The following is a 13,963-nucleotide window of genomic DNA, read 5'->3' as shown; positions in this document are numbered from 1 at the left end:
CCGGATATGACTGGATGATACTGGAAATATCCGGTTTTGTTTTCACTAATTCAATCACAGATATTGCCACAGATCCTCTTTTTGGGTTTTCTGGATATCATCAATGGACTTTATTGTTTTTAAAATTTTTTTTTATCAGAGAACATTTAATTTTATACAGGGAAACTCTGATTGGTTCCACATGGAGACACCAGCTGTACACATTCGTATTTTCTAGTGAGAAATCTAGAGGAACTGCGGGGCACCAGCTCTACACATTAGTATTTTCTAGGAGAAAGCTAGAGGAACTGCGGCAAACAAACATGATATTTCTGTTTGTATACATGACAATTTATGCACTTGCCTAACGAAAAGCCTTTGCTTTTCTCCAAAACATTTTTATTGTGATTTTCTCAGTCCATTACATACGAATTCCACACCACTTTGTCCGGATAAGATTCGATGAAACCGGAAATATACGGTTTTGTTTTGGCTAACTGAATCCCAGATATTGACGCAGCCTCTGTGTTTGTGTTTTCTAGATATTATCCATGGACTTTATTGTTTTTAATTTTTATTTTATCAGGGAGCATTTAATTTTGTACTGGGAAATTCTGATACGTTGACATGGAGACCCCAGCTCTACACATTCGTATTTTCCAGGAGAAAACTAGAGGAACTGCAGCAAACAAACATGACATTTCTGTTTGTATACATGACATTTTATGCACTTGCCTAATGAAAAGACTTTGCTTTTCTCCAAAAGCATGTTTACTGTGATTTTGTCTCTAGTGCATACGAATTCCCTACCACTTTGTCCAGATATGAGTGAATGAAACCGGAAATATCCGGTTTTGTTTTGGCTAACTGAATCCCAGAAATTGCCGAAGCCGCTGTGTTTGTGTTTTCTGGATATTATCGATGGACTTTATTGTTTTTTAAGTTTTTTTTATCAGTGAACATTTAATTTTGTACTGGGAAACACTCACTGGTTCCACATGGAGACACCAGCTCTACACAATCATATTTTCTAGCGAGAAAGCGAGAGGAACTGCGGCAAACAAACATGATATTTCTGTTTGTATAGATGACATATTATGCACTTGCCTAACGAAAAGACTTTGCTTTTCTCCAAAACCATTTTTACTGTGATTTTTTCTGTCCATTGCATCCACACCACCTCTTCCTGATATGAGTGAATGAAACCAGAAATATGAGGTCGTGTTTTGGCTAACTGAATCCCAGATATTGCGACAGCCTCTGTGTTTGTGCTTTCTGGATATTATTGAATGACTTTATGGTTTTGAATGTTTTTTATTAGTGAACATTTATTTTGTACTGGGAAACTCTGATTGGTTCCCCATGGAGAAACCAGTTATACCCACTCGTATTTTCCAGTGAGAAAAGTAGAGGAACTGCTGCAAACAAACATGATATTTCTGTTTGCATACATGACATTTTACGCATTTTTTTTATCAGGGAACATTTGATTTTGTACTGGGTTACTCTAATTGGTTTCACATGGAGACACCAGCTCTATACATTCATATTTTCTGGGAGAAAGCTAGAGGAACTGCAGCAAACAAACATGATATTTCTGTTTATATACATGACAATTTATGCAATTGCCTAACGATAATACTTTGCTTTTCTCCAAAACCATTTTTACTGTTATTTTCTCGGATCATTGAATACGAATTCCACACCACTTTCTCCGGATATGACTGGATGAATCCGGAAATATGCAATTGTGTTTTGGCTAACAGAATCCCAGATATTGCCACAGCCCCTGTGTTTGTATTTTCTGGATATTATCAAAGTATTATTGTTTTGAAATTTTTTTATCAGGGAACATTTAATTTTGTACTGGGAAACTCCAATTGGTTCCACATGGAGACACCAGCTCCACACATTCGTGTTTTCTAGGGAGAAAGGTAGAAGAACTGTGGCAAAGAAAAGGAATATTGCTCTTTGTATAGATGGCCTTATATGCACTTGCCTAACAAAAAGACTTTGCTTTTATCCAAAACCATTTTTACTGTGATTTTCACAGTCGATTGCATACGAATTCCACACCACTTTTCCGGATATGACTGGATGAAACCGGAAATCCGTTTTTTTTTTTTTTTTGGCTATCTCAATCCCAGACATTGCCACAGCCCCTGTGTTTCTGTTTGCTGGATATTATCAATGGATATTATTGTTTAAATTTTTTTTTTTGTAATCAGGGAACATTTAATTTTATACTGGGAAACACTCAGTGGTTCCACATGGAGAAACAGCTCTACACATTCATATTTTCTAGGGAGAAAGCTAGAGGAACTGCTGCAAACAAAAATGATATTTCTGTTTATATACATGACAATTTATGCAATTGCCTAACGAAAAGACTTTGCTTTACTCCAAAATCATTTTCACTGTAAGTTTCTCATTCTATTACATACGAATTCCACACTACTTTGCCCGGATATGAGTGGATGAAACCGGAAATATACGGTTTTGATTTGGCTAACTCAATGCCAGATTGCCACAGCCCCTATGCTTGTGTATTCTGGATATTATCGAAGGACTTTATTGTTTTGAAAGTTTTTTTAAATAGGGAACATTTAATTTTGTACTGGGAAACACTTACTGGTTCCACATTGAAAATCCAGTTCTACACATTCGTATTTTCTAGCGAGAAAGCTAGAGGTATTGCGGCAAACAAACATGATATTTCTGTTTGTATACATGACATTTTATGCACTTGCCTAACGAAAGGACTTTACTTTTCTCCAAAACCATTTTTACTGTGATTTTCTCAGTCCATTGCATACGAATTCCACACAACTTTTTCCGGATATTACTGAATGAAACTGGAAATATCCGGTTTTGTTTTGGCTAACTCAATCCCAGATATTGCCACAGCCCCTGTGTTTGTGTTTTCTGGATATGATCGAAGGACTTTATTGTTTTGAAAGTTTTTTTTTTTAAACTGGGAACATTTAATTTTGTACTGGGAAACTCTAACTGATTCCACATGGAGACACCAGGTCTACACATTCGTATTTTCTAAGAGAAAGCTAGAGGAACTTTGGCAAACAAACATGATATTTCTGCTTGTATACATTACATTTTATGCACTTGCCTAACGAAATGATTTTGCTTTTCTCCGAAACCATTTTTACTGTGATTTTCTCGGTTCAATGCATATGAATTCCACACCACTTTGTCCAGATATGACTGCATGAAACCGGAAATATCCGGTTTTGTTTTGGCTAACTCAATCCCAGATATTGCCACAGCCCCTGTGTTTGTGTTTTCTGGATATTATCAATGGTCATTATTGTTTGGAACGTTTTTTTTTAAATCAGGGAGCATTTAATTTTCTACTGGGAAACAATCAATGGTTCCACATGCAGAAACCAGTTCTTCCTATTCGTGTATTCTAGGGAGAAAACTAGAGGAACTGCGGCAAACAAACATGATATTTCTGTTTGTATACATGACATTTTATGCACTTGCCTAAAGAAAGGACTTTGCTTTTCTCCAAAACCATTTGTACTATGATTTGCTTGGTCTATTGCATACAAATTCCACACCACTTTGTCCGGATATGACTGTATGAAACCGGAAATATCCGGTTTTGTTTTGGCTAACTCAATAACAGATTGCCACAGCCTCAGTGTTTGTGTTTTCTGGATATTACCAATGGTCATTATTGTTTTGAAAGTTTTTTTTTCATCAGGGAACATTTAATTTTGTTCTGGGAAACACTCAGTGGTTCCACATGGAGACACCAGCTCTACACATTCGTATTTTCTCAGCGAGAAACTAGAGGAACTGTGGCAAACAAACATGATATTTCTGTTTGTATACATGACATTTTATGCACTTGTCCAACGAAAAGACTTTGCTTTTCTCCAAAACCATTTTTACTATGATTTGCTTGGTCTATTGCATACAAATTCCACACCACTTTGTCCGGATATGACTGCATGAAACCGGAAATATCCGGTTTTGTTTTGGCTAACTCAATCCCAGATATTGCCACAGCCCCTGTGTTTGTGTTTTCTGGATATTATCAATGGTCATTATTGTTTGGAACGTTTTTTTTTAAATCAGGGAGCATTTAATTTTCTACTGGGAAACAATCACTGGTTCCACATGCAGAAACCAGTTCTTCCTATTCGTGTATTCTAGGGAGAAAACTAGAGGAACTGCGGCAAACAAACATGATATTTCTGTTTGTATACATGACATTTTATGCACTTGCCTAAAGAAAGGACTTTGCTTTTCTCCAAAACCATTTTTACTATGATTTGCTTGGTCTACTGCATAGGAATTCCACAGCACTTTTTCTGGGTATGACTGGATGAAACCGGAAATATCCGGTTTTGTTTTGGCTAACTCAATCCCATATATTGCCACAGCCCCTGTGTTTGTGTTTTCTGGATATCATCAAAGGACTTTATTGTTTTGAAACTTTTTTTTCATCAGGGAACATTTAATTTCGTACTGGGAAACTCTAATTGGTTCTACATGGAGACACCATCTCTACACATTCGTATTTTCTAAGCGAGAAACTAGAGGAACTGCGGCAAGCAAACATGATATTTCTGTTTGTATACATGACATTTTATGCACTTGCCTAACTAAAAGACTTTGCTTTTCTCCAAAACCATTTTTACTGTGATTTTCTTGGTCCTTTGCATACGAATTCCACACCACTTTGTACGGATATGAGTGGATGGAAGGGGAAATATCCGGTTTTGTTTTGGCTAACTGAATCTGAGATATTGCCACAGCCTCTGTGTTTGTGTTTTCTGGATATTATCGAAGTAGTTATTGTTTTGAAAGTTTTTTTTTTTTTAATCAGGGAACAACTAATTTTGTACTGGGAAACTCTTATTGGTTCCACATGGAGATAGCAGCTCTACACATTCGTATTTTCTAGGAGAAAGCTAGAGGAACTGCGGCAAACAAACATGATATTTCTGTTTGTATACATGACAATTTATGCACTTGCCTAAAGAAAGGACTTTGCTTTACTCCAAAACCATTATTACTGTGATTTTCTCGGTCCATTGCATACGAATTCCAAACTACTTTTTCCAGATATGACTGGTTGAAATCTGAAATATCCGCTTGTCTTTTGGCTAACTCAATCCCAGATATTGTGACAGCCTCTGTGTTTGTGTTTTCTGGATATTATCGAGGACTTTTTTGTTTTGAAAGTTTTTTTTTTTTTTAATCAGGGAACAATTAATTTTGTACTGGGAAACTCTAATTGGTTCCACATGGAGACAGCAGCTCTACACATTCGTATATTCTAGGAGAAAGCTAGAGGAACTGCGGCAAAGAAACATGATATATCTGTTTGTATACATGACAATTTATGCACTTGCCTAAAGAAAGGACTTTGCTTTTCTCCAAAACCATTATTACTGTGATTTTCTCGGTCCATTGCATACGAATTCCAAACTACTTTTTCCAGATATGACTGGATGAAACCTGAAATATCCGCTTGTCTTTTGACTAACTCAATCCCAGATATTGTGACAGCCTCTGTGTTTGTGTTTTCTGGATATTATCGAAGGACTTTTTTATTTTGAATGTTTTTCTATCAGGGAACATTAATTTTGTACAGGGAAACTCTAATTGGCTCCACATGGATACACCAGCTCTACATATTCGTATTTTCTAGGGAGGAGAAAGCTAGAGGAACTGCGGCAAAGAAACATGATATTTCTGTTTGTATACATGACATTTTATGCACTTGCCTAAAGAAAGGACTTTGCTTTTCTCCAAAACCATTTTTACTGTGATTTTCTAGGTCCATTGAACAGGAATTCCACACCAGTTTGTCCGGATATGACTGGATGAAAGGGGAAATATCTGCTTGTGTTTTGGCTAACTGAATCCCAGATATTGCCAGAGCCCCTGTGTTTGTATTTTCTGGATATTATTGAAGGACTTTATTGTTTTGAAAGATTTTTTTTAATCAGGGAACTTTAATTTTATACTGGGAAACATTCACTGGTTCCACATGCAGAAACCAGCTCTACACATTCCTATTTTCTAGCAGAAAGCTAGAGGAACTGCGGCAAACAATCATTAAATTTCTGTTTGTATAGATGGCATTTTATGCACTTGCCTAATGAAAAGACTTTGCTTTTCTCCAAAACCATTTTCACTGTGATTTTGTCTGTCCATTGCATACGAATTGCAGACCACTTTCTCAGGATATGACTGGATGAAACAGGAAATATCCGGTTTTGTTTTGGCTAACTCAATCCAAGATATTGCGACAGACTCTGTGTTTGTGTTTTCTGGACATTATAAATGGTCATTATTGTTTTGAAAGTTTTTTTTTTTTTTATCAGGGAACATTTAATTTTGTACTGGGAAACTCTAATTGGTTCCACATGGAGACAGCAGCTCTACACATTCGTATTTTCTAGAAGAAAGCTAGAGGAACTGCTGCAAACAAACATATTTCTGTTTCTGTACATGACATTTCATGCAGTTGCCTAACGAAAAGACTTTGCTTTTCTCCAAATCAATTTTTATTGTTATTTTCTCGGTCCATTGCATACGAATGCCACACCACTTTGTCCGCATATGACTGGATGAAAGGGGAAATATCCGGTTTTGTTTTGGCTAACTCAATCCCAGATATTGCCACAGATCCTATGTTTGTGTTTTCTGGATATTATCGAAGGACTTTATTGTTTTGAAAGTTTTTTTTTTATCAGGGAATATTTAATTTTGTACTGTTAAACTCTAATTGGTTCCACATGGAGACATCAGCTCTGCACATGCGTATTTTCTAGGGAGAAAGATAGAGGAACTGTGGCAAACAAACATGATATTTCTGTTTGTATAGATGGCATTTTATGCACTTGCATAAAGAAAAGACTTTGCTTTTCTCAAAAACCATTTTTACTGTGATTTTCTCGGTCAATTGCGTACGTATTCCACAGCACTTTTTCCGGATATGACTGGATGAAACCGGAAATATCCGGTTTTGTTTTGGCTAACTGAATCCCAGATATTGCCACAGCCCCTGTGTTTGTGTTTTCTGGATATTATCGAAGGACTTTATTGTTTTGAAAGTTTTTTTTTTTTATCAGGGAACATTTAATTTTGTACTGGGAAATTCTAATTGGTTCCACATGGAGACACCAGCTCTATATATTTGTATTTTCTAGCGAGAAATCTAGAGGAACTGCGGCAAACAAGCATGATATTTCTGCTTGTGTACATGACATTTTATGCATTTGCCTAACGAAAAGACTTTGCTTTTCTCCAAAACCATTTTCACTGTAACTTTCTCAGTCCATTGCATACGAATTACACAAGGATTATTGCAGCTATGAGTGCATGAAATGGGACATATCCGGTTTTGTTTTGGCTAACACAATCCCAGATATTGCCACAGCCCCTGTGTTAGTGTTTTCTGGATATTATCAAAGGACTTTATTGTTTTGATTTTTTTTTATCAGGGAACATTTAATTTTGTACTGGGAAACACTCAGTGGTTCCACATGGAGACACCAGCTCTACACATTCGTATTTTCTAGGAGAAAGCTAAAGGAACTGCGACAAAGAAACATGATATTTCTGTTTAAATAGATGACATTTTATGCACTTGCCTCACATAAAGACTTTGCTTTTCTCAAAAGCATTTTTACTGTGATTTTCTCGGTCAATTGCATAGGAATTCCATACCACTTTGTCCGGATATGTCTGGATAAAACCAGAAATATCCGGTTTTGTTTTGGGTAACTCACTTCCAGATTCTCACAGCCCCTGTGTTTGTGTTTTCTGGATATTATCAATGGTCATTATTGTTTTGAAAGTTTTTTTTTTTAATCAGGGAACATTTAATTTTTTTCTGCTTTTTTTAAGATTTATTTATTATTTGTTTTTTTAATTTTATTTCATTTTTAACTTTTATTTAATGAATATAAATTTCCAGTTTGCAGCTTATGGATTACAATGGCTTCCCCCTCCCATAACTTCCCTTCCACCCACAACCCTCTCCTCCCCCACTCCCTCTTCCCTTCCATTCACATCAAGATTCATTTTCAATTCTCTTTATATACAGAAGATATATTTAGTATAAAGATTTCAACAGTTTGCACCCACATAGAAACACACAGTGAAACATACTGTTTGAGTACTAGTTATAGCATTAAATCAAAATGTACAGCGCATTAAGGACAGAGATCCCACATGAGGAGCAAGTGCACAGTGGCTCCTGTTGTTGACCCAACAAATCGACACTCTAGTTTATGGCGCCAGTAACCACCCTAGGATGTCTTCATGAGTAGCCAAGGCTATGGAAGCCTTCCAAGTTTGCCGACTCTGATCATATTTAGACAAGGTCATGAAAGACAGAGTGAGGATAGTAACCAAGGATCCTAAGAGTGGCATTTACCAGGTTTGAACAATTATACAGCATGAAGTGGGGACGAGGACCATCAGTACACACAGGTTGGGAGTAGAGCCATTGGTGGTAGAGTAGAGGTTATGATTATGAAGGAATGAGGCCCAAGTGCCACAGCACCTGTGTTTGTGTTTTCTTGATATTATCAAAGGACTTTATTTTTTTGAAAGTTTTTTTTTTTTTTTTTATCAGGGAACATTTAATTTTGTACTGGGAAACTCTAACTGGTTTCAGATGGAAGCACCAGCTCTACATATTCGTATACTCTGGGGAGAAATCTAAAAGAACTTCGGCAAACAATCATGATATTTCTGTTTGTATAGATGGCATTTTATGCACTTTCCTAATGAAAAGACTTTTCTTTTCTCCAAAACCATTTTCACGGCAATTTTCTCAGTAGATTGCATACGAATTCCACACCACTTTGTCCGGATAAGACTGGATGTAACCAGAAATGTCCGGTGTTTTTTAGCTAACTAAATCCCAGATTGCCATGGCCCCTGTGATTCTGTTTTCTGGATATTATCGAAGGAATTTATTGTTTTGAAAGTTTTTTTTGTAAGGGAACATTTAATTTTGTACTGGGAAACACTCACTGATTCCACATGGAGACATCAGCTAAACACATTCGTATTTTCTAGCGAAAAAGCTAGAGGAACTGCGGCAAACAAACATGATATTTCTGTTTGTTTACATGACATTTTATACACTTGCCAAATGAAAAGACTTTTATTTTCTCCATAACCATGTTTACTGTGATTTTCTCGGTCCATTGCATACGAATTCCACACCACGTTTACCGGATATTTCTGGATTAAACCGGAAATATTCTGTTGTGTTTTGGCTAACTGAATCCGAGATATTGCCGCAGCCCCTGTGTTTGTGTTTCCTGGATATTATCGAAGGACTTTACTGTTTTGAAAGTTTCTTTTTTTTTTATCAAGGAACATTTAATTTTGTACTGGGAAACTCTAATTGGTTCCACATGGAGACACCAGCTGTACACATAATTGTTTTCTGAGGAGATATCTAAAGGAACTGCGGCAAACAATCATGATATTTCTGTTTGTATAGATGGCATTTTATGCAATTGCCTAAAGAAAAGACTTTGCTTTTCTCCAAAACCATTTTCACTGCAATTTTCTCAGTCCATTGCACATGAATTCCACACCACTTTTACCGGATATGACTGTTTGAAACCGGAAATATCCGGTTTTGTTTTGGCCAACTCAATCCCAGATATTGCGACAGACCATGTGTTTGTGTTTTCTGGATATTATCGAAGGACTTCATTGTTTTGAAGGTTTTTTTTTTATTTGTTCATCAGGGAACATTTAATTTTTTCTGGGAAACTCTAATTGATTCCACATGAAGACACCAGCACTACAGATTTGTATTTTCTAGGGAAAATGCTAGAAGAACTGCGGTAAAGAAACATGATATTTCTGTTTGTATACATGACATTTTATGCACTTTCCTAACGAAAGGACTTTGCTTTTCTCCAAAATCATTTTCACTGCAATTTTCTCAGTCCATTGCATACGAATTCCACACCACTTTTTCTGGATATGACTGGATGAAACCGGAAATATCCGTTTTTGTTTTGGCTAACTCATCCCAGATATTGCCAAAGCCCCTGTGTTTGTGTTTTCTGCATATTATCAATGGACATTATTGTTTTGTAAGTTTTTTTTAATCAGTGAACATTTAATTTTGTACTGGAAAACTCTCACTGATTCCACATGGAGCCACCAGCTCTACACATTCCTTATTTCTAGCGAGAAAGCTAGAGGAACTGCGGCAAACAAACATGATATTTCTGTTTGTATACATGACATTTTATGCACTTGCCTAACAAAAGGAATTTGGTTTTCTCCAAAACCATTTTTACTGTGATTTTCTCGGTATAATTGCATACGAATTCAACATCATTTTTTCCGGATAGGACTGCATGATAACGGAAATATCCGGTTTTTTTGGGCTAATTCAATCCCAGATATTGACACAGCTTCAGTGTTTGTGTTTCCTGGATATTATCGAAGGACTTCATTGTTTTGAAAGTTTTTTTTTTTTTTTTAATCAGGGAACATTTAATTTTGTACTGGGAAACTCTAATTGGTTCCACATGGAGACACCAGCTCTACACATTCGTATTTTAGGAGAAAGCTAGAGGAACTGCGGCAAACAAACATGATATTTCTGTTTGTATACATGACATTTTATGCACTTACCTAACGAAAAGACTTTGCTTTTCTCCAAAACCATTTTCATAGCAATTTTCTCAGTCCAATGCATACGAATGCTACACGACTTTGTCCGGATATGACTGGATGAAAACGGAAATATCCTGTTGTTTTTGGCTAACTCAATCCCAGATATTGCCACAGCCTCTGTGTTTGTGCTTTCTGGATATTATCGAATGACTTTATTTTTTTGGATGTTTTTTATCAGGGAACATTTAACTTTGTAATGGGAAACTCTAATTGGTTCCACTTGGAGACACTAGCTCAACACATTCGTATTTTCTGGGGAGAAATCTAAAGGAACCGCGGTAAACAAACGTGACATTTCTGTTTGTATAGATGGAATTTTATGCACTTGCCTAACGAAAAGACTTTGCTTTTCTCCAAAACCATTTTTACTGTGATTTTTTCGGTCTATTGCATACGAATTCCACAACAGTTTGTCTGAATATGACTGGATGAAACCGGTAATATCCTGTTGTTTTTGGCTAACTGAATCCCAGATATTGCCACAGCCCCTGTGTTTGTGTTTTCTGGATATTATCAATGGACATTATTATTTTGAAAGTTTTTTTTTTCTTTTAATCTGGGAACATATAATTTTGTACTGGGAAACTCTAATTAGTTCCACATGGAGACACCAGCTCTACACATTCGTATTTTCTAGGACCAATCTAGAGGAACTGCGGCAAACAAACATCATATTTCTGTTTGTATAGATGACATTTTTTACATGTGCCTAACTAAAAGACTTTGCTTTTCTCCAAAACCATTTTTACTGTGATTTTCACGTTCCATTGCATACGAATTGCATACCACTTTGTCTGGATATGAATGGATGTAACCGCTAATATACGGTTGTGTTTTGTCTAACTGAATCCCAGATATTGCGAATGCCTCTGTGTTTGTGTTTTATGGATATCATCAAAGAGCATTATATTTTGAATTTTTTTAAATCAGGGAACATTTAATTTTGTCCTGGGAAACTCTAGTTGGTTCCACATGGAGAAACTAGCTCTACACATTCGTATTTTCTAAGAGAAATCAAGAGGAACTGCAGCAAGCAAAACTGATATTTCTGTTTGTATTGATGGCATTTTATGCACTTGCCTAAAGAAAAGACTTTTCATTTCTGCAAAACAAATTTTACTATGATTTTTTCTGTCCATTGCATACGATTTCTACACCACTTTGTCCGGATATGACTGGATGAAAGGAGAAATATCCGCTTGTGTTTTGGCTAACTGAGTCCCAGATATTGGGACATCCTCTGTGTTTGTGTTTTCTGGATATTATCGAAGGACTTTATTGTTTCTGAATATTTTTATCAGGGAGCATTTAATTTTGTACTGGGAAAAACTCACTGGTTCCACATGCAGACACCAGCTCTACACATTCATATTTTCTAGAGAGAAACCTAGAGGTACTGCGGCAAACAAACATGATATTTCTGTTCGTATACATGACATTTTGGGCACTTGCCTAACGAAAAGATTTCGCTTTTCTGAAAAACCATTTTTACTGTGATTTTCCCGTTCCATTGCATACGAATTCCACACCACTTTGTCCGGATATGACTGGATATACCTGTAATATCTAGTTGTGTTTTGTCTAACTGAATCCCAGATATTGCGAATTCCTCTGTGTTTGTTTTTTATGGATATCATCAATGGACATTATATTTTGAAATTTTTTTTTATCAAGGAACATTTAATTTTGTACGTGGAAACACTCACTGGTTCCACATGGAGAAACCAGCTCTACACATTCGTATTTTCTAGTGAGAAATCTAGAGGAACTGCGGCAAACAAACATGATATTTCTGTTTGTATAGATGGCATTTTATGCACTTGCCTAACGAAAAGACTTTGCTTTTCTCCAAAACCATTTTTACTTGGATTTTCTTGGTCTATTGCATTCGAATTGCAGACCACTTTGTCGGGATATGAATGGATGAAACCGGAAACATCCCATTTTGTTTTGGCTAACTCAATCCCAGATATTGCCACAGACCCTGTGTTTGTGTTTTCTCGTTATTATCGAAGGACTTTATTGTTTTGAAATTTTTTTTGTCAGGGAACATTTGATTTTCTACTGGAAAACTCTAATTGGTTCCACATGGAGACACCAGCTCTACACATTCATATTTTCTAGGAGAAAGCTAGAGGAACTGCGGCAAGCAAAACTGATATTTCTGTTTGTATTGATGGAATTTTATGCACTTGCCTAAAGAAAAGACTTTGCATTTCTCCAAAACCAGTTTTACTGTGATTTTTTCTGTCCATTGCATACAAATTGCACACCACTTTGTCCGGATATGACTGAATAAAACCTGACATATCCAGTTTTGTTTTGGCTAACTAAATATAAGATATTGCCACAGCCCCTGTGTTTGTGTTTTCCATTTATTATCGAAAGACTTTATTGTTTTGAAATTTTTTTTTATCAGAGAACATTTGATTTTGTACTGGGAAACTCTAATTGGTTCCACATGGAGACACCAGCTCTACACATTCTTATTTTTTAGCTAGAAATCTAGAGGAACTGCGGATAACAAACATGATATTTCTGTTTGTATACATGACATTTTATGCACTTGCCTAACGAAAAGACTTTACTTTTCTGAAAAACCATTTTTACTGTGATTTACACGTTCCATTGCATACGAATTCCATACCACTTTGTCCGGATATGACTGGATAAACTGGTAATATCCGGTTGTGTTTTGTCTAACTGAATCTCAGATATTGCGAATAACTCTGTGTTTGTGTTTTATGGATATCATCAATGGACATTGTATTTTGAAATTTTTTTCATCAGGGAACATTTAATTTTGTACATGGAAACACTCACTGGTTCCACATGGAGAAACCAGCTCTACACATTTGTACTTTCTAGCGAGAAATCTAGAGGAACTGCGGCAAACAAACTTGATATTTCTGTTTGTATACATGACATTTTGTGCACTTGCCTAACAAAAAGACTTTGCTTTTCTCCAAAACCATTTTTACTTGGATTTTCTTGGTCTATTGCATTCGAATTGGAGACCACTTTGTCAGGATATGAATGGATGAAACCGGAAACATCCCATTTTGTTTTGGCTAACTCAATCCCAGATATTGCAACAGCCCCTGTGTTTCTGTTTTCTCGTTATTATCGAAGGACTTTATTGGTTTGAAATTTTTTTTTGTCAGGGAACATTTGATTTTCTACTGGAAAACTCTAATTGGTTCCACATGGAGACACCAGCTCTACACATTCATATTTTCTAGGAGAAAGCTAGAGGAACTGCGGCAAGCAAAACTGA

Source organism: Lepus europaeus, chromosome 21 (assembly GCF_033115175.1).
Source record: "Lepus europaeus isolate LE1 chromosome 21, mLepTim1.pri, whole genome shotgun sequence".
In the NCBI taxonomy this organism is placed as follows: Eukaryota; Metazoa; Chordata; class Mammalia; order Lagomorpha; family Leporidae; genus Lepus; species Lepus europaeus.
Note: the sequence above shows the minus strand (reverse complement) of the source record.